At 39.2% G+C, this 21,492-nt stretch overlaps 1 protein-coding gene and 1 pseudogene across 3 annotated transcripts in view; one reads left to right on the forward strand and one right to left on the reverse strand.

Moving 5' to 3' along the window:
* The window catches only part of LOC307105372 (isoamyl acetate-hydrolyzing esterase 1 homolog), a 34,139-nt pseudogene extending 21,094 nt beyond the window's left edge, over positions 1-13,045 (reverse strand). The window contains exon 1 of the transcript in view: positions 12,986-13,045. The product of the transcript in view is annotated as an isoamyl acetate-hydrolyzing esterase 1 homolog (transcript). The remainder of the gene's footprint in view (positions 1-12,985) is intronic.
* Positions 1-21,492, forward strand: part of GRM1 (glutamate metabotropic receptor 1) — a gene marked incomplete at both ends in the record, with an annotated part of 294,451 nt that overhangs the window by 138,362 nt on the left and 134,597 nt on the right. The window lies entirely within an intron of this gene.

Raw genomic sequence — 21,492 nt, forward strand, 5'->3', positions numbered from 1 at the left:
AGACACAACCATGACTTGGATGATAAAAAGAAAACAAAGTAAAGTAAAGGAAGTATTTTTTTATACCACTGGCTATAGAAGATGGACAATTTTTATTTTAAGATAAGATATAAAATTTTTAGAAAATGAAAATTTTCTTGGGTTGCTTAGATGGGAGCTGTCTGGTATCACTTAATCAAGTTAGAATTATTAAATAAAATTAATCTGGTTATTAGGAGACTTTTTATTGTGAAATCTATTTAAGTTTTTAATTTATTTGCTTTGTAGTATGTCAAGTGGCTGGAACAGAGTACATTACGATTTTCTTAAAAAATTATCCACAAACTTCTATCAAATCTCTCAAATTAGATCTTTCAAAAATCTATGACTATACTGAACTTTCTATGAGTTAGTAGCTTAAATAATAAACAATAGCAAACTATGAACAAAAGTGTTTGTTTTCAAACATTTCCCAAATGTTAATTATGCAGTTCTTTTTTTCCAATTTTATTTTTACATTGTACTGAGTAGCCTGGCTCCCAGGAAATTCCCCAGCTACCCAGAGGACAATGGATGCAGGTTAGGGCTCAACTAGAGAAACAGAACCATTACAATACATACATACATACACACACACACACACACACACACATATATATATTAGAGGCTTCGTGCAGGACATTTGTGCATTCGGGGAGGGGGGGTCCCTCAGTCTGGCCTGTGCCCTTTCGCAGTCCGGGAGCCCTCGGGGGATGTCTAACTGCTGGCTTAGGCCTGCTGCTGTGGAGGTGGGAGAGGCTCCTGCCACTGCCGCTGGCTCACCAGCCGTCAGCCAGTCTTCTGGCTGAGTGGCGCTCCCCCTGTGGGAGCACACTAACCACCAGCGGGCAGCTCCTGCACTGAGTGTCTGCTCCTTGGTGGTCAATAGTGACTGGTTGTTCCATTGATTGGCTGATTTGCATATTACTCTTTTATTTTATATATATATCAACATATGTGTAATTCCATCTATTGAAAAAAATCCGCATTATTAACCAGTACACTTAGTAGCTGGGAGACTAGGGAATTGCTTATGAAAATTCCTGGAGGAAGTAATACCTAAACTGATATTAGCCTGGTTTAGGGAACAGGGGGGTGGGGAAGGGCAGGAAGATAGAAAACACATTCACAAAGGCCAAGAGGTGAGAGAGAATGCCATGGTATATGAATTCTGAGAGAAGTTTTATCAGGTTGAAACAGTGAATTCAAATGAGAGTGTTCAAATGTTCAGAGATGAGACTGGGGAGGTAAGTAAAGGCTAGGCATTAAAGGTTCTACTTAGCCTCATTAATAAATTTCAAACTTCACTTATGGAAAACCAAAATCCATCAGAGAATTAGAAATAATAGAGCAAGGCAAATATTAGAAAAGTCTCTCTAGGTGTAATATGGACCATTGGGGAAAAGGGCCCTGTAAATTCAGCAAGGGTAAGGGTGTGTTTCTATTTTGGACACAGTTGTATGTATTCCAATTGAATTGCTCATTGCTTAGAATACCACAGGTATTGACTAATTCAGTGAATATGTATTTAACTGCTATGTTTACTATCCTTGCTATATACAAATGGGACAGTGCTGAATAAGACTAGTATGATCTAAGCCTGTGGTCAGCAAACTGCGGCTCGCGAGCCACATGCGGCTCTTTGGCCCCTTGAGTGTGGCTCTTCCACAAAATACCATGGCCTGGGCGAGTCTATTTTGAAGAAGTGGTGTTAGAAGAAGTTTAAGTTTAAAAAATTTGGCTCTCAAAAGAAATTTAAATCATTGTTAATATTAGGCTCTGTTGGCTAATGAGTTTGCCGACCACTGGTCTAAACCATCATGTCCTAAGTGCCATGAAAGAAACCAAAGAATTGCTCTAATAGAGAATACTTGGAAGCCCAATCTTAGGTAAGTTTGTCAGGGAAGACCTGCTTAAGGCGATGGCAACCTGGAGATATAAATTGCAAAATATGTATTTTATAATAACTATAAAAATTAATATCAAGTGGGAACTATTGCAATGATCCAGGGAGGATATGATGAGTGTCTATGTCAGGATAGTGGAAATAATCATGAGAGGATGTGGTGGTTTTGAGGACATTAATGACCCTATAGGAGGACCCGGCCATTAATTGGATGTAGGGACTGAAGAAGAGGAATGGATTAAGGATGTCAACTCGTGGGTGGTGGCAACATTTCTTGAGGCAGAGATAGGAGAACTTTTGTGTTGGGATGATGATAGATTCAATTGGGCCTGAAGTGACTGTGAGATGTCCTAGTGGATATGGCCAGAAGGAAGTGACTTATCCAGTTCTAAAGCCCAGGAGAGATGTCCGGCTTGGGCAGAAATGGTAAGAAAGCAAAGAAGGTTATGTCACACAGCCATAGGGAGATGGCATTTCAAGGGGTAAGTGGTAAAGTGTTAAAGTTTGTGACCCAAGTAAGATTAAAAATTGTCAACTACTATAAGTGGCTGGATATGGATTTTAAGTTAATAGCCAAATGAAACCTTCTAGAGTTGGACTGCTTCTGAGAAGAAAGATCATGAGTCAGTAGGGAGTTGAAGACTCTAACTAGGATAAGGAAAGAAGCGATGGAATATATTGGGAGCAAATGTAGGGGTAAAGGAGTGTGCCATCTTAATGCAGTGGAAGAATTAATGTCCTAGAAGTAACTGAGGAGAACAGAAAAAATAAGAGCTTGACATCATAAATTGGAGCATCTAAACGTATGGTTTCAGTGGTGAGGAACTTTGAGGTGATCAGACAGTCCAGAGAGTTGTTGAGGGAGTTCTTTATTTTTTACATTAAAATTTTTTTTTTTGCCCGAGCCAGTTTGGCTCAGTGGATAGAGTGTCGGTCTGAGGACTGAAGGGTCCCAGGTTCGATTTTGGTCAAGAGTACGTACCTTGGTTGCAGGTTCTCAGGCCTGGTCAGGGTGTGTGCGGGGAGGCAATCCATTGATCTATCTATTTCACATAGATATTTCTGATGTTTTTCTGTCTCTCCCTCTCCCTTCTAACCTTTCTAAAAATCAATGAAAAAATATCCTCGGGTGAGGGTTAAATTTTTTTATTTTAAATTACAGTTTGCATTTAATATTATTTTGTATTAATTTAAGTGTACAGCTTAGTGGTCATATACTTTACTGTGTGAAAAAGATGAAGGAAGTAGTCATGGGGGTGTAAAGTACAGCATAGGAAAAAGAGTCAATAGTATTGTGCCAGGTGGGTACTGGAAATACTGGGAAACACTTTGTGGGAGTTCTTTTTGCATGGGATTTTGGGCCCCTTGAGAAATAGTTATGGTGACATGGGCTGCACGGCTGAGAGATCCTAGAGTTTAAAGGAAGGAGTCAGCCTTTGTTTGGATTGATCTTGAAGACTCCTGGAAGAAATGCAGGGAGACTCCTAGTGCTCAGGTCACGGCTGACATACACAGGCAGGCAGGGCACTCTGACTGGAGCTTGGTTCACCTCCAGGGGTATAGGCTGCACACTCATATTACAGTGATGATATTTCTAGGCACTTACCAAGGGCTGCATATTATGATATTTCTGAAAATTTAAACAGTCCAATCTATTTCAGTCCCATGTTTTACTTGACAGCCATGTATTGAGCCCAGAGACAAAGATGTGGTCAGTGTTCTCAGAGGACTCGCTGGTAATTATGTGGATGGCAGGGATAAAGGAATAACTCCTTTTGGGTTATATAGAAGAAGTGTTCAGAGAGTGTGGAATTAGATCTTGATTTTGAAACAGGGAGAGAAGCAGTAGGGTTTAGGGAGGAATTGCCAGTGTGAGGGATGAGCATGAAAAGGCAGGAAAGAGGCAACAAAGAACATGGTTTTTATGGCCAATAGTAACAAGCCTCTTCAGCACAGAGTTTGCAGGAGACATTGAATAGAAAGTGAGAAAACACCATGGTGGCAGCTTGGGACCTGCCTTTGCTCTGAGAGGATGTTCTAACTGCTAGTCCAGAGTTCCACCTTAAAGTGTACTTAGTTGGGTTAAAGTAATCCCATTTTTATGATAGCATCCTTATATGACTTTTCTGTGATTGGACTGTGCTGCTCAAGGTTTGTTTTTTGTAATTATTATAATCTTTTATAATGTTCAGTTCACTCAGACCACCAGTTCTGCTTTTATTTAGTTATCTGTTTGTTTTTCCAGAAGGCCAACATAATAAAGATGTCCATAGGTTATACAATTAATAATTTCAATTTAGTTGTGAGAGTACAAAGGGGTCTCCAGTCTTCTAATTAGATCCCTTCTTTAGTGACAGCTAGTCCTAGGATGATCAAACAAGCCCTCCCCCATCTATATAGTATCATATATGTAGGATCTCTTTTTATCTTACCCCTGACTTTTGTTATCAATTATTTTCTAACCCCCTTTCTCTAATCTTCTTCTCTATAATATTTTCTATTATACAAATTTATAAATGCCTTCTCCCCTAGTAAAGTATTCCTTCAGGTAAGCAATAAATATATGTAAATAATGTTGAGGAATCATCCAAGTTTGTGCCCTTCCTCTGACATCTTATTAGGATGTCCTTCCTGTAAACAGTGACTTTCTTAAAAACAAAGAACAGCCACTATCACTGATATTCTTAACATGTGTTTTTCCACTTTAAAAATTTCACAACAAAAACAATAAGCATCCTTGTCCTGATGGTCCTGAGAAGTTATTCTAATGCTCTTTTGTAAATCTGACTCCAGTATGTATTAGATTTTTCCATATGAAAAATGTGTTAATACCATTGTACCTTAAAATTATTTTATCTTTTTATGTAAACATAATCAACTCTAGAGATTGAAAATCAGTAATATACCCACTACGATTAAGAATTTTAATGTTGAAAAGAAGAATGCTAGTGTTTTTTTCTTCTTTTAAATTTAATTTTAAATAAACATATCCATAAACTTACAGCTATTTATAAACCTGGAGAGAATAATTTAATGGCACAAAAACATAGTAGGCTGCTACCCTGAGAATAATATCAAACACTCCTGTCTCAAAAATGCCACTTAAAATCACTGGTCTACATTGTAATCTTCTTTTGAATGGTGAAAGCTTTTGTTGCTATGTCAACAGCTTGATCTATATTTCTGTCTTTCCTGGCCTTCAGTGAAAAGATATTCTTCAGCTGGGTCTCTCCTAAAGAGGTTTAGTAAAAGCTGGCTAGACAATTTAGCAGTGTAAAGATGCTGGGACTAATGGAAACTGTGGCTTGAAGGGGTAGCATTTACCATGGAAGAGACTTTCCCCTCTAAGCTGTCAAACATTTGCAGTAGAGTTACCGCATCCTCATGAGCTGCTCCACAGACTTAGGTCAAGTTGTCACTAAATAAACTGTTGAGAACATTCCATTGGCAGTGGAGTCTTTTAAGGGACCTTTTCCCAAATAACCATCACCTGCCAGAGGCCACCTGTTTTCTGAGCAACATGGTGCTCAGACAAGTAGCCCACTTAATTTTAGTCCCTAAGGCATTTTTCTAGACCCCACAGCACTGGAAAGCTAGAGAAGATTTGGTGCTGATGAAGTGTAGAATAAGTTCCCTTTGTATTTGTTCTTGTTGAAAGTTTCTTCACTGTGACTACTGAGTGGTTACTTGCTCACTGCCAGGTTTTTCACGCAAGGAGCAGTAATTCCAGTGGGTACATTGACCTTATTCATCAAGACTCCTTTGGAGCATTCTGTTCAGAATCCTCATCTTAAAGACTGATGAATTGAGACGAGTCTTCTCTGACAGTTATTTGAATTCAAAATGAGTTGGATATTTCCTGATTTACTAGATGTACTGGTTAATAATGCAGAATGCGAATTTTTTTCAATAGATGGAGTTACACATATGTTGATATATATGCGATTTGATATGTATGCTATTTTGTTGTATTGACAACAGGATTCAAAACTTCATATGCCAAATTTTCTGAAGGTGTTAACATCATAGATATTTTACGCTTAAAAATGTTGAATTTCGTGCCAAAAAAAGAGAATTTGCGGGAAGTTTTAATTCATTACTTTATTTTGAAGAAAAGTGCTGCTGAATACTTCGGGAAGCTTATGGTGAACATGCTCCATCTCAAGATACTTGTGAACGCTAGTTTAAATGCTTTAAAAGTGATGGTATCGATGTGAAAGACAAAGAATGTGCAGGTCAACCGAAAAAGTTTAAAGACCAACAATTATAAGCATTATTGGATGAAGATGCATGTCAAACTCAAAAACAACTTGAAGAAAGATTAAACATTGCTCAGCAAATAATTTCTGATTGTTTACAAGCAATGGGAAAGATTTTAAAGGAAGGAAAATGGGTGCCACATCAACTGAATGAAAGACAAATGGAAAACCGAAACGTTATCAGTAAAATGTTGCTTCAATGGCACAAAAGAAAGTCTTTTTTGCATCGAATTGTGACTGGTGATGAAAAGTGGATTTATTTTGAGAATCCGAAAGGCATAAAATCATAGGTTGATCCAGGTCAACAACCATCAATATTGACTGCAAGTCCAAATTGCTTTAGAAAGAAGACAATGCTCTGCATTTGGTGGGATCAGGAAGGTTTGGTGTATTATGAGCTTCTAAAACCAGGTGAAACCGTTAATACTGATCACTACCAACAACAAATAATTAATTTGAACCACACTTTGATCATAAAATGGCCAGAATGGGCCAGAAGACATGGCAAAGTAATTTTGCTTCATGATAACACACCATCACACACTTCAAAACCAGTTAAAGACACGTTAAAAGATGTTGCCTGGGCAGTATTAACCCACCCGCTGTATTCACCAGACCTTGCTCTTTCAGATTACCACTTGTTCCGATCGATGGCACATGCACTTTCTGAGCAGCACTTCAAAACGTACAAAGAAGCAGAAAATTGGGTCTCTGAATGGTTTGCCTCAAAACAAGAAAAGTTCTATTGGGACAGTATCCACAAATTACCTGAAAGATGGGGGAAATGTGTAGCTAGCGATGGACATTACTTTGAATAAAGCACTTTTGATATTTCTCTTGAAATTATTGGGTTTTCTTTGATTACAAAATCTGCATTATTAACCAGTACATAGCTAATATATAGTGGTGACTCTCCCCCGTCCCCAGTATTGTAGCTAATCCCCTAACCCTTCTAAACAAAAGTGAAGAATTACAACAGTTATTCATTTTTTATCCATTTGGTGATTAGTTAACATCTGAATTTGTGTCACAAATTCACTTGTGTCACAAATTCATTTGTGTCACAAATCAGTAACTCTTAGGTAATCCAGGTTCCAGATTTCAGAATCATGTTGGTGTGACACAATGCTTCATAAACATGCCCTTGGGAATCTTTCCAGCCAATCATATTGTTATGCTTACAGATAAAGTTATGATTCACAAGCATTAGTAGAGGTGCAATTACTGATTACTAATATTTTAAGACATCCCCAATTATTAATAAACATTCCTCTGAGCAACTAGAAAATGGAATGACCTGTCATGAAAGGTCATTGATATTTATTGCGCTATCCTAACCTTCAGAGTAAAAGACAGCTCATGCCAACAATGGAGTCATTCTTATGTTACTCTTCAGATTGAATCAAAGAACCTATTGTGTGCCAAACGCTATAGTAGAGCATATAAATGCAATATTAACTCTGATATGGCCTCTACCTTTAAAGAGACCCCAATCTATATGAAGAGATAGACACATAATTACAATATGCAATGAAAGTACTAACAGATGTAAGTAAAGCATATTTTGGGAACATCAAGAATAGGGGAATATTTGTAAGGTGAAGGCTTCATGGAGAAAGTGACCTTTAAGCTGAATCTTAAAGGAAGAATACATTTTGCAAGGCAGATAAACTGCATTGTAATACTAGCAAAATTATTTTATCATATACATGTTGCCAAGTATTTTACTCTGCATCTCTTATTTCTTCGTAGTATATATTTGTTATCATAATAACCCTGTGAGTCAGCACCATAAAAATCTCCATCTTATAGACTGAAAAATTCCCATACAGAGAGTTCAGTAATTTGTCAAGGTCCCCAGCCAGGGTGTGGGAGGGAGTTACTTCACACTCTTTGAGCTGTTTACCACTAAAACTAAGCCATCTCTCACTGTGAGGGTGGGATACTAAATAGATATAATGGTCATGGAAAACTTAACATCATTTTCTGGCCCAGGTGAGTGGAGTTTACGCCATAGTTTTCTAATTTTGATTAGAGATCTTGAGAATAAGGGCCAGTCCATATAATGCTTTTCTATTCCTCACAGTGCCCTGGATGGGCTTCCTAGGTAATTATAGACACAAACTCCTTTGTGTGCATGTGAAAGATTCAAAGTAGAAAGTCATTTGCAATTGCAAAATACTACTTTGTAAATATTTGGAATAAAGATGCCCTCTGAAACAAGTGCTCTGGCATTGATATGTGAGTATGGAGTCTTAACTTTACTAGGGAAACTTTGAGAAGTCATAGATGATGTATAAACCAGAGATATGCGTGCAAGATTCTGACAAGGTCAGTTAGTATCAGAAGAACAGACATAAATAAACCAGTTCCTTGGTGAACAACATAAATAAATCAGAAGAATGAAACTGAAGGAATCCAGACCCTGCTTTAATTATACAGGTCATAAAATACACCTGCCATAAAATAGCATCATTGAAAACATCCACAATTGCAGATTAACATCCCACCTTTTGTTAAGACATTGTGTGGCCATTTCTGGGGGCTCACTAGGTAAATTTACTATCTAAATACAAGTGAAACTGAGAAAAGAAGACATTTTTCCTATCATAAGTATTATTTCCTATCATAAGTATTTCCTATCATATCTTTCTAGAAATAATATTATAAGGACAACAACATGGCTGCAATAACAGTTAAACCTGTTCTCTTAGTTTTTTTAGTAGAAAGATTTGGAGCTACCTCCCCACAGTTTGCCTAATTTCTCCATCTTTGAAGAGGCAAATTGCATTATGTTTTCGAAATGATTTTGTGAGTCCTTTTTTCTCCAATTCTCTTGTTTGCTCAAGTCTTGGTTATTTTTAAAAGCTTTCAATTTTCTTTGCACTCAATTCTCATTTAGAGTTTGAAATCATATGATCAAATACATTTGCCTTAAGAAATAACATTCAAATCAGAATCTGGGTGGAAGGCATTTTATTAAATGAAGTTTTTGCTCGTGGGAATATTTTAAATGTGTGAGGATAAAGGATGCATTATTTTTTATAGCAGCTGGTGTGAGAAAACCTTTGTAGGAAGGAACCAGCCTTCTTAAACAGAGGCTTTGACAAAGCTACCAAGGGATAGAAACAAAACTTAAGAGTCTCAGGTGGAACTTATGCCCAAATTTTATGCCAAATAAAGTAACACACAAAAAAGGAAGAGTGAATGAAATAAGAGGTAAAATGGTCTCTCAAGGTAGCACTGTTTTCAAGCCATAGGTCACATACCATCAATGGATCATAGATTCAATCAATGGATGGTGACCAGCCATTAAAAAAATAAAATAGAAAACATCAGTGCATAACATGTAGTAAATACTAAGTATTGTTTTTAGGAAATATAGGCACATATAGTAAAGATCATTGCTTTGTAAAGTGTATGTTCAATTTTACGTGTGTGTATAGTTGGTATCTATATTTCTTATAAAGTCTTCGTAAATATAAACTCTGAACCATAATCTAAAGAGAAGAGAAATTAATTGTGGGGTAAGGTTTTATTTGTGGGAAGAATAAAATCAAGACTTTGTAAATCTTCATCTCCCTTGCTAACACTTGAGTCAATTCTACTTTGTTTACAAATACTTTCATGCAAATTAAGTTTTTTATGGTTGTTTGTGTGTGTGCTTGTGTGTGTTCATGCATCTGCACGCACATGCAGATTTGTGTAGTGTGTAGGGAGGGTTTCAAGAACTTAGAAAAAAAATTTAATATATATTAATGTGTATTATGATTAATTATCATAATACTAGAAGCCCGGTGCACGAAATTCGTGCACGGCGGGGGGTTGTCCCTCAGCCCAGCCTGTACCCTCTCCAATCTGGGACTCCTGGAGGGATGTCCGACTGCCCGTTTAGGCCCGATCCTGGTGGCATTGGGCCTAAACGGGCAGTCGGACATCCCTCTCACAATCCAGGACTGCTGGCTCCCAACTGCTTGCCTGCCTTCCTTCCTGATTGCCCCTAACCGCTTCTGCCTGCCAGCCTGATCACCCCCTAACCACTCTGCTGCCAGCCTGGTTGATGCTTAACTGCTCCCCTGCCAGCCTGTTTGTCCCCAACTTCCCTCCTCTGCCAGCCTGGTCACCTCCAACTGCCCTCCCTTGCAAGCCTGGTCCCTCTCAACTGCCCTCCCTTGCAGGCCAGGTGCCTCCCAACTGCCCTCCCCTGCTGGCCATCTTGTAGTGGCCATCTTGTGTCCACATGGGGGCAGGATCTTTGACCACATGGGGGCAGCTATATTGTGTGTTGCAGTGATGATCAATCTGTATATTACTCTTTTATTAGATAAGATAGAGGCCTGGTGCACGGGTGGGGGCCAGCTGGTTTGCCCTGAAGGGTGTCCCGGATCAGGGTGGGGTTCCCTTGGGGCGTGGGGCAGCCTGAGCGAGGGGCCTGTGGTGGTTTGTAGGCCGACCACACCCCTGGCTTCCCTTGCAGCCCCGTCTTCATCCAGAAGGTTATCAGGTCTAATTAGCATACTACGCTTTTATTATTATAGACTAGAGGCCCGATGCACAAAATTCGTGCAAGGGGCTTGGCCCTCAGACCATGGCGCCTTGCCTCAGCCCTCACAGCCCTGACTTCATCCAGAAGGTAGCCTGGAAGGACGTCCGGAAGGTCATTGGGTTGTCCAGTCTAATTAGCATATTACAGTTTTGTTATTATAGATATATACCTTAAGTATTTATTCATGTTTAATTGTCTTACATATATTCACATACTAGAGGCCCGGTGCACGAATTAGTGCACAGGTGGGGTCCAGCCAGCCTGCCCCAGTTGGGGCTGGCAGTGGGGTGGGGCCATGGGTGGTTGGCAGGCCGGCTCTGCCCCCTGGTCGAACTCTCGTCGAACTCCCAGTTGAGGGGACAATTTGCATATTACCCTTTTATTATATAGAATAATAGATGTGGCATTTACATTTTTGGATACATTTAACTAATATCATCTTGAGGTTAGAAGCTAATAAAATTCAAGTAGCTACATTAGGAAGGGAAGGAATCATTAACACACAGTACTTCATTAATCATTCACTTTGATTTTGAGTTCTCTTACCTGAAATGAGATGTGTAATTAATTGAATATGTAATATCAGGTCCAATGCTTAAATCATTTTATTTTTATTACTTTATTTTTAATGAATTTTTCACATTGCTGAATTTTAATGTGCTTTCAGAAAGATTGTCAGAGTTTGCTATTTTAAATATTTTTTCACTAAAACTTTAATCTGAAAAGTTTATGCTTGTGTTAGTGTATGCGACATTCTCTATACAGACCCCAATATTTTGTTAGTTTTGCATAATTTTATCTGTTTTATTACAATTTATAGCTTATAGATTAAACTATTTTAGAAGCAATTCAGAAACTGCTAAACATTTAGTATCTTCATTGAAACAATTATTTCTTGTTTATTTTCTTCTCAACATTTCTTCTCTCTATTCTTTTTTCTTTCTGTAGATATATGGTGTTTCTCCCAGGTGGCAGACACTGAAAATTGTAGTGAATAAGGCAGACACTATCCCTGTCTGCATAAAGCTCCCAGTAAAGGGGAAAGACATGGTTTAAGAGTGCACACAGAAGGGACATTTAGCCTAGATTTAGGGGCTTGGAGAAGATCTCTGGAACAAATGGTACCTAAGATGCCACCTGAAACATGAGAAACACATTGCAAAGCAGGTTGGAGCTGGGATGAGGTGCAGAAAGTGACAGGCAAAAGAAATAACGTGCACAGAATAGGAGGCAAATGAACATGGGAAGGAGAGGTGAAAGGTGACCATAGAGAGGTCCGAAAGGGCTTCATCTCCACATGAAAGCTGCTGAAACTGGGAGTCTGAGTTGTATCATAGAAACAACGAATAGTTGCTGATGACATTTAAACAGGTTCCACTTGATTTCTACTTGAGAAGGAGTATATTGGTGAAAACAGCTCAAGGACACTCAAAGTCCAGTGTAGATTCTAGACCAGATTCAACTAACATTTTCTGTAAAATACTGGATATTAAATATTTTAGACTTTGTGGGCCATATGGTCTCTGTTGCAACTACTCAATGCTGTTAGAGTGTGAACACAGTCATAGACAATATATAAACAAATGGGTCTGATTATGTCCAATATAATTTTATTTAAGGACATGGAAGTTTCTCTTTCATATATTTTTTATGTATTGCAATTTTTTTCTATTATTTTTTTCAAGCATTTAAAAATGATTCTTGGCTTGTAAGTCATAGGAAAACTGGCTGTGGGCTAGATTTGGTTCACAGGCTCCAGTGTGCTGACCCCTGTTTGAGAGAAAAGGCCAGTGTGTAAACTAGGGAGTAACATATGGGCAGTGTACAAGGATATCTGCAGAGTAAGGGGTATGGGTTAATTTTTGCTTGTAACTAATTCTGATGGCAGAGTACAAAGATGGCTTAAGTGTTATGTATAATTATAAAGGCTCTTAAGTTGATGCCTTTGAGGGGCAATGCATATTTATATTCATGTGTGATATACTTAAGGGAATTAATCTTCTTTAAAATACAAGTCCTCCAGTGTCCTCACAAGCTAATAGTGGAACAGATACTAAATACATGAATATATAAAAACATAATGCATGTAATTCTACATTACTAGAGGCCCGATGCACGAAATTCGTACACGGGTATGATCCCTAGGCCTGGCCAGCTATCAGGGCTGATCTGTGGGGTGACTGGTGGGGCAATCGGGGCCCCCACTCGCACCCACCTTGGCCTGGTGCCGCCCGCTCACCTGCTCCACTATCCCACCTTGGTCCTGCTCTTGTTGGGGCCCATTGGAGCTGGCAGAATGTTGCTGACGCCCGCCATGTTCCACACTGCCCCTTGGTGGTCATTGCACGTCTAACTCCTGGTTGGTTGAACTCCCACATGTGGGGACAATTTGCATATTAGCCTTTTATTATATAGGATTAGAAAGAAATATATTAGTTTGGATTCTCCAGAGAAACAGAACCAATAGGGGATATTTATATACAGCTCATGCACACAGCTATTCCATACTCTCTCAGACACATAAGAATGAGCGTTGGGCCTGCAACACTTTCTCAAATATACAGTTCTTACAGCCAATGCTTGACTTACTATCTTTTCCTGTTTCAGACTCAATTTATACTTCTTTGTTCTGCTTAAGCAAATTTATCATAGGGCACCTGGTCAACCTCACTATTCTATCTGTCTCCTGTGATGAGGGGATGGGGTCCTTTTGCTGTAGCACAAATGACATGCTGCCAGCAGGGACCTGCTAGCCACAGAAGACTTGCTGATTATCAGGGACCTGCTGATCATGGGGGACCTGCTGGCCATAGGGAACTGCTGGCTATGGGGGATCTTCTGGTACTGGGGGGGCCTGCCGGCCATGGGGGATGTGCTGGAACTAGGGGACTGATGCCAGTTACAGAAGCTGATCTTGCTCCATCTCTTCTCTATGTAAATTAAGTGTTGTTTCATCCAGTGCTTGATCACGTTGTTTTCCTTGGTGACTCATATGCTAAGATGCAGTAGGCAAAAGTGCATATATGAGAGAGAGAGAGAGAGAGAATGAGAGAGATTTATTTATTATGAGAAATTGGATTATACAATTTGGGAGGCTGAGAAGTCTAAAGATGTGCAGTCAGCAAGTGGGAGAACTAGGAGAACTGATGGCAGAGGCAGGAGAAGACCAATGTCCCAGGGTGAAGACAGATAGGCAGAGAAAGAGAATTTCTTACTCAATCTTTTAATTCTATTCAGTCCTTCAGTGGACTGGTTGAGATCTACCCACATGAGGGAGAACAATCTGCTTTACTCAGTCTAGGAACTGAAATGTTAATCTCATCCAGAAATATCCTCAGAGACATACCCAGCAATAATATCTAAGCAAATATCTGGGAACCCATAGCCTATTTAAGTTGACATATAAAATTAAGCATCCCAGAAAAGAAGAGAGTTTATAAGCTGAACTGACATGATTGGAGGGTCTGGATCAACTCCTTTGAACCCAGATGAGTTAGCTAAACAGGAGAGTGCTTGGGGATGTTGAGGTTGGAGTAGAACATTTTAGATGGAGGAACAACACATATTAAATCCAGAAAAAAAAAAAAGGGGAATGTAGAAAAGACCAGAAAAAGCACTTTATTTCACCTAGAGTTTGCTGGCCTGCCTGAAGGAGCTAAGCAATGTAGAAACCCCAGGAACCCTTTATCCCCCCATCATCTCATCAGGGCAGAGCCAGCGCTAAGCAGCTACCAATCAGTGTTACTATTCAAGTCTCCAAGAACAAGCACTCAAAAGCATTCTCCCTGCTCCCTGTACCCCTCACCCGCTTTTCTAAACAACCTCTAACAGAAAAAAGAGTGCGCTATGAGAAAAACTTCTGATCTTCATAAAAAGGGCATGTTTTATGTCCTTGATTTTGTCCTTGGCCCACAGAGACCCTCTGCCTTTGGGGAAGGCTCTCAGCAGGACATCATGATGCTCCCTGAACATCATCCTTCACATCAGGAGGAGGTAGGGTAGGCCTGTGACCAAAGTTGGTTCTGTTAGCCTCAGGTTATGTGTTGGAAAACCATGAACAAATAATTTTCTGTGTTGGAAAAAGCATGGACAAAACTGAGGAGTGCCAAAACTAATTTATAAAACAGCCTTGGAAATTCCATTTTTGTCAGGAATGTCACTAAAATATGCTTTCACAAAATCGTTGTGGAGGAAAGACAAAGCAATCACATTGTCTTGCGACCACCCACATGGTGCTATATATTTTATATACCACATTAAAAGAAGTCACAGTGCAATGTGTATTGTGATCTTAGAATTACATTTACATTTTGCATACAACATGACATTCTGAAATACTTTCATATATTTTATACACCTGTCCAACCACACAGCAGTGAGTTTCCATCATTTTAAGTATAATTAAGATCACAGTATATTGTTCTGATATAGTTTTCATTGCATCCTCAGGGCCCAGGCATATAGTGAAGATTCCTAAAATTATGGCAGATCCATTTTTAAGGGTGAAAAAAAGCCCTTAATATCCCTTAATATCTTCATTACTTATGAGTAGTTTGGGCCTGCCAAAAATCCAGCTGTGTTACTATAGAAACCTCATTGGCCTAGATCTGATGTCGTCACCCAAGAAAAGTTAAAATTCAACCATTCTATTATAAATTGTTAATACAAATAAACATCGAATCATCTAATTATTGGTTACAGATAACATTTCTCCAGTGCTTTACTTTCAGTAGTTAAAAAATTAATTAAACATGATTTATCAAGAATGAAATATCAGAGTGGAGGGTGAGGGAGATTGGCCAAAAATTACTGTTTTTAAAAAACAATGAAGCAAATGACTTCTGAAAATATATCCTAGTGACAAAAAACTATCTTGATGACGTTTAAAAGAGCTAAGTACAACTAGCTAAATAAGTCCTACGCGTCCCTTCCTAATAACAGAAGAGGCTCGTTGTTGTTGTGTTCAAAGAGCAAAACTCAGAGGGTGCCATCATAAATGAACTTTATTTTCCTCTACAACTCTCCTTTTAATCTTGCAGTAAAGGATGTTTATTTGTCTCAGCCCATAAATGATATTCAAGCTAGTTTTCATAACTTAGATAATAAAGAGTCCCACATTCACTTCCCATCTCAAAAGAGTTTCTGTTTAGTAATTAAAATGGCCAGTCCAGTGTGATAATAAACAACTTTTGAATTTTTATTAAGTTGAAAGCATTTATGTCCCTTTACAGAGAGCCTGGTAAAAGTAGGAGTCTGCACTCTGCCTGGAGGAGGGCTTAGTCACTTTTTTCTCTGCCAACAATATCTCCTCAACTAACTGCCTCTTAGGTCGGGCGGGAGGGAGGGAGAAAAGACAATAAAACAGGTCTTTTCTGACTGACACTGGTGAATTAGTAGCAATGCTCTAGAGGGCTTCCAGGGATCAAAGCTGATATTCAGTCTTGGGCACTTTCTCGGGTTCTATGGAGATGTCCCCTCCCTCCAACCTCCAAAGCAGAGGCATCCTCTCCAATTTGTTTCCTCCATAATCCCTAGGCATCTAGGTACGCTTCCAACTCTCTCTGCTAAGATCTCCTTAGCTTTCTAGTAGCACTTCTAGGAAGATCTAAGAAAAGTCCAGCCTTGTTTTCTCTATAGTGTGACCAAGGTCTGGTCCACAGAAATCATTGTGCCTTTGACACAATGATTTATGCTTTTTTATTTTATTTATTTATTTATTTTTAGCTCTTTCATAGGAAGCTCCTGGCTTTTACCTATTCAATGGCTCAGACATGTATTAAACTTTCCTGTAGAGAAAGACCAGGACATTGGGGGAGGTACTCACAGTATAATAATCTCTGGGAAGGTTTTTTCTTTTTTCTTTTTTTTTAATGTAAATGGGGAAATGACACTGTTTTCAGCTTTCTGCATCCCAATAAGAAACTTAAATTTCTGATGCTTATTTTTGGTAGCTGGAACTCATATTCCTGTGGAATCTCTAATGCACCTCATTGAAAGTCACTGATATGCAGAGAGTAAATGCTAGATTTTGTAGAACTCTTACATCATATTTTATTATGCTTTAATTTGTATTGAGAAACAGTGGATTATATTTTTTTCAAAATGTAAATTACATGGTTAAATATCTTTTTTCATACCACAGTGCCCCCTCTAGAGAAGCTGATATCCCATTTAAAGGGAGAATGCCCCCCTCTTACCACTTCTTGACACAGAGGAATCAATGACATATACATTTCTTTGTAAAGGAAGTAATGAGGGTTGATTGGTGTGATGGTAAGCAAGCAAATAAGACCGGGCAGTGGCAATCTCTACTCCTCTCAGGCATGTGAAGCCACGCTCTCATTACAAGGGAATGAGCTCAGACCATGTACTAAAGATTTATGTAGCCACCTACTCTGGGCACTAAACAAATATGTCCAAAGCATTTGGAATAAATTGCTTCTAATCTGATACCTTTACCTCCAGGTATGGATTCTTGAAATGACCTCAGGTTACAAAACACAGCTACTAACTAATGGACTCATAACATCATTGACAACCATCATTTTTGTGTGTGTTTCATGTTGCTTCTTGCTGGAGCTTGCTGTGACAAGTTAGATCCCATCTGTCTGCTCAGTAACGAGCAAAATGACAAACATAACGCAGGAAACATTGTTCAGATATTCAAAATTGTTTTCTGCCATTTGGTTTTACAAATATGTTAACATTTAGAGATGGTAAATAAATGAAAGATGAATAGGACCTTGAAATTGTGATGATCTGTGAGAACTGTATGATGACAGCAATATTTTTAAAAGGACATTTGTTCACATTTACGATGGTTATACATTTTATATTTAAGTCACTTACCTCTCTCCAAAAGGAGCCAATGCTCTGGAATAAATTAGCTGTCATATTTTATACAAGTAGGAAATGAAGGATCTGCCTCCCTCTTTGGAGCTGGGTTTTTATAGGAAAACACAGAGATGTGGTATGACTGGTATTTCATTTCCGGATATATATATATATATATATATATATATATATATATATATATATAAACTTTAATGAAAAAAAATCCACCCTTCAATGTACACCATTTTACTAGAGTTATTGAGGTATTGTGTTAGAAAATTTTATCTGTAAGTTAGAGGTGGGTTTGAGTAAATTTTAGATCCTTGGTTATTCCTGTTAAGAGGTAGAGCATTTCCCCACTATGACTGCCCATTACTTTTTCTGTGGTGGTACAGCTGTAATGGCAAGATGCTCTGTATTTCTTCTTTAAGGTAAAATCAACTGGAAAGATTTAAGAATTTGATGAAATAACTTAATCAAAAAGAATATGCATTTGACCATTTTGTGTTCCTTCTCAAGCATACATATTTGTCTCTCCCCACTTTTGTATAGAGAGGGTTAAGCATAAAAAATATACTCAATAAATGCACATTGGATTTATGAACCAGGTCAGCTGACTGACCAATGGATACTCTATTAATGATTGTATTTGGCTATGAGACACTCTTGCTGCCAGTGAAAATAGGGCTTTTCCATAGAATCACGAGAAAAGCATTTCGGGAACCCACACATGACAGGATGAAGTATAGTGGTAAGATTTATTGGAGTAGAAATAAAGGATTGTCCCTAGGTGTCCGGTGTCTAATCCATGACCAGGTGGCTCAGCTCCATCCCGCTCTGGAAGAAGTCCAGCCTCGTCTTCACCAAGCACAGAAGGGCCAAGTTCCAGAGATTCTGTGCCATTGGCCCAGCATCGGCAGGGCATCCAAAGCTTTGTAGCTCATTTCAGTCCATGCCAAAGCTTAGTCCAGTTCAGTCTCTGTCCTGGCTCAGCTAGCTTAGTCTCTGTTCCTGGCTGCACTCCTGCTGGCACTGCACTGTGGCACCCAGGCCCATGCTTGGAGTCGTGCTTGGAGCCCACGCCTGGGCCCGTGTAGCTGCTAGGCCCCCCTATGGCTGCTATAGAGAGAAAACATGTGAACAAATGGGTGAGTGCACAAATGAACACGTGCTACCCAGGGGGGCCTTTGTTAAGCTTTGATTATATTGCCTCAGGCTTGGAAAAGATTCAGCTTTCTTTTAAACTAACCAATCTCTTTCCTAATCCTTCGTGGATTTGTGCTGGGTCCTCCCTCTATACAATCCCTTCCTAGATCTTTCAATGTTCTGCATCCTTATTCTACCTGATCCTTCTTCCAGATTTTCTCAGGCTAGCCTCCACCCCTTTACGTTGCCATTTTGGTTCTTACTGCACATGCCCCAAAGTGTTGCTGTGTCATCTCTTTTCTACTGTGCATGCACCTAGCAAAGGAATTTCTCCCACCCCTCCCCTGGAAATGTTGCCTAATGACCAGTAACTGATTCTTTATGCCCACTGTGGGGATGAGGTTCCCTTGGCAGAGGATGTGACAGTCCCTGGAGAGTCTGTGAATGCTGTGGCTTCCTAGTGAATGAGGCTTAATGTTCGATTCAGCTCCCTAGTTGATTAGGCTTAATGTCTGATCCCATTTCCTCTCTTCCTTTATTAATTAGCTACCTGTGCTAACACTCCCTCAACCTTCTTACTTTTCAAAAAACTACCTAACTTTGACTCCAAAGCATGCGGGAACTAAAATATTATGCAATTCTTAATATCTTACACACAAAGAAAAACATATAAATACCCAGCATCATTGCTGTTATTAATATTCTTTTGTTTTAAAGAGGAAAGTACCAGATCCTCTCATTTCAGAGCAAATAACACAACTGTAAAGGCTGTTGCCAAGCAACCTGCATTCACAGCTCAGATGGGCTGAATTGTTTATATTCATATGTGGGTAAAATTGACCCACTCTTCTGGAAAAAAAAAAAAATCTGAGATTTTTCTACTAAGATTTTAAGGTGTAGGTCATAGCACTATTGTTATGTAGAAAGTTCCAAACTGACATACACTGAGTGGCCAGATTATTATGACCACCCCATCAGTACTTTGTTGGGCCACCTTTTGCCTTCAATACTGCGTCGATTCTTCTTGGCATTGACTCCACGAGATGTTGAAAGGTGATGCGAGGAATCTGACACCATTCCTGATGAAAAGCACTGTCCAGTTCTGTGAGATTTGATGGTTGTGGAACCAGCTGCCTGATGGCTCTTTTAACTTCGTCCCACAAATGCGCAATTGGATTGAGATCTGGTGATTGTGGGGGCCACCTAAGCAAGGTAAAGTCTCCCTCATGTTCTTGAAACCACTCCTGCACAATACGAGCACTGTGGCATGGCCCATTGTATTATTGGAAGAAGCCATCTCCATTGGGATACGCCATCAACATGGTAGGATGAACTTGATCAGCAAAGATACTTAGGTATGTTGTGCTATTCAGATGTTGTTCCACATGAATTAAAGGGCCCAAATTATGCCAGGAAAACATTATGCCCCAAACCTTAACACTGCCCCTACCAGCTTGAAGGGTTGTACTCATGCATGTGGGGTGCATGCTTTCATGCTGTTTCCACCACATTCTCACTCTGCCATCTGCATGATGTAACTGAAAACATGATTCATTGGACCACATGACTTTTTTCCAATGCTCGACTGTCCAATCCTTGTGTTCCTGTGCGAATTGGAGACGTTTTATCTTGGTAACTGCAGACAGCAAAGGTGTTCAAACAGGCCTTCAGCTTCCATATCCCATACGATGCAGTGTACGGCTAATTTACCTACAAACGTCAAGTGGTCATAATAATCTGGCCACTCACTCCTCTTGCCACGTTACAGTATAAGTAGATGGTTTAGGGTCTGTTTCCCCGTTAGACTGTGAGTTCCTTGAGGATAAGGATTTCGTTCCACTCACACAGGAAAGGATCCTAGCTAGCATTCTGTAAGTATGTGATAGATTCTTTTAAATCATTTCATACAAGTATCTGCTTTCTGTAATAATATTTTTTACAACAACTTAGAAGGGAAAAATAAATGATTAGATTAAAAAACACAGCACTATTAATTTATGATTAGCCAAAACTAAAGCAATACATTAAAAAATACTAGAATTACAACATTTTAGGTTTAGAAGAAATTTTATGGAGCATTTATTCCAGTGGTCTCAACCTTAGTTCTTGTTTGAATTACACAAGAAGCTTATAAATTTCTTAAATTGGGATTTATATTTTTTAAGTTTCCGAGGTGATTCAACTGTAGGATTGAAAACCACTAATATAGTCCAACAGTCACATTTTATGGTGGAGTAATCAGCCCCAGAGGAGTGAACCGTATGATGTTGTGAAAAGAACATAGTCTCTGAAGTCACCTGTCAGCTGCCTGTCAACGTCTGGCTTATTTCCTCATTGTAAAGTACAGATGATCATCTCTACTTGTGGGACTTCTGAGGAGATTGAATGGACTGAGGTGCAGTGAAGTTAAAACCATGTTTGGTGGAAGCCAGGCAAGGACAGACCTTTCCTTTAACAATTTTATCTGAGTCCCAACCATGGTGTCAATAGAAGCTTTATCTGCTGACTTCCAGACTTTTCAGTATCATGGAAAGCAGCACAGGGTGCCTCCAGCTCTGCTGTTTATGCTGGAAAGGAGTAAGCATGAACATATCTGCCAGGATCTTGACAAGAAACACAAGAGGCACCAAAAAAAGGTTAAATGAAGATAATTTAATGAAAGGTGTGGCAAAGTTAAAGAAACCACCAAGGGACCATGAAGCAAGGCCAGGCCTCCTAGATCAAGCGATTGGAGTGGCTATTGAAACAAGGTACCACCTGTGGCTGTGGGAAGTAGGTCACCT

The sequence above is a fragment of the Cnephaeus nilssonii genome (assembly GCF_951640355.1).
Source record: "Cnephaeus nilssonii genome assembly, chromosome: 9".
NCBI lineage: Eukaryota > Metazoa > Chordata > Mammalia > Chiroptera > Vespertilionidae > Cnephaeus > Cnephaeus nilssonii.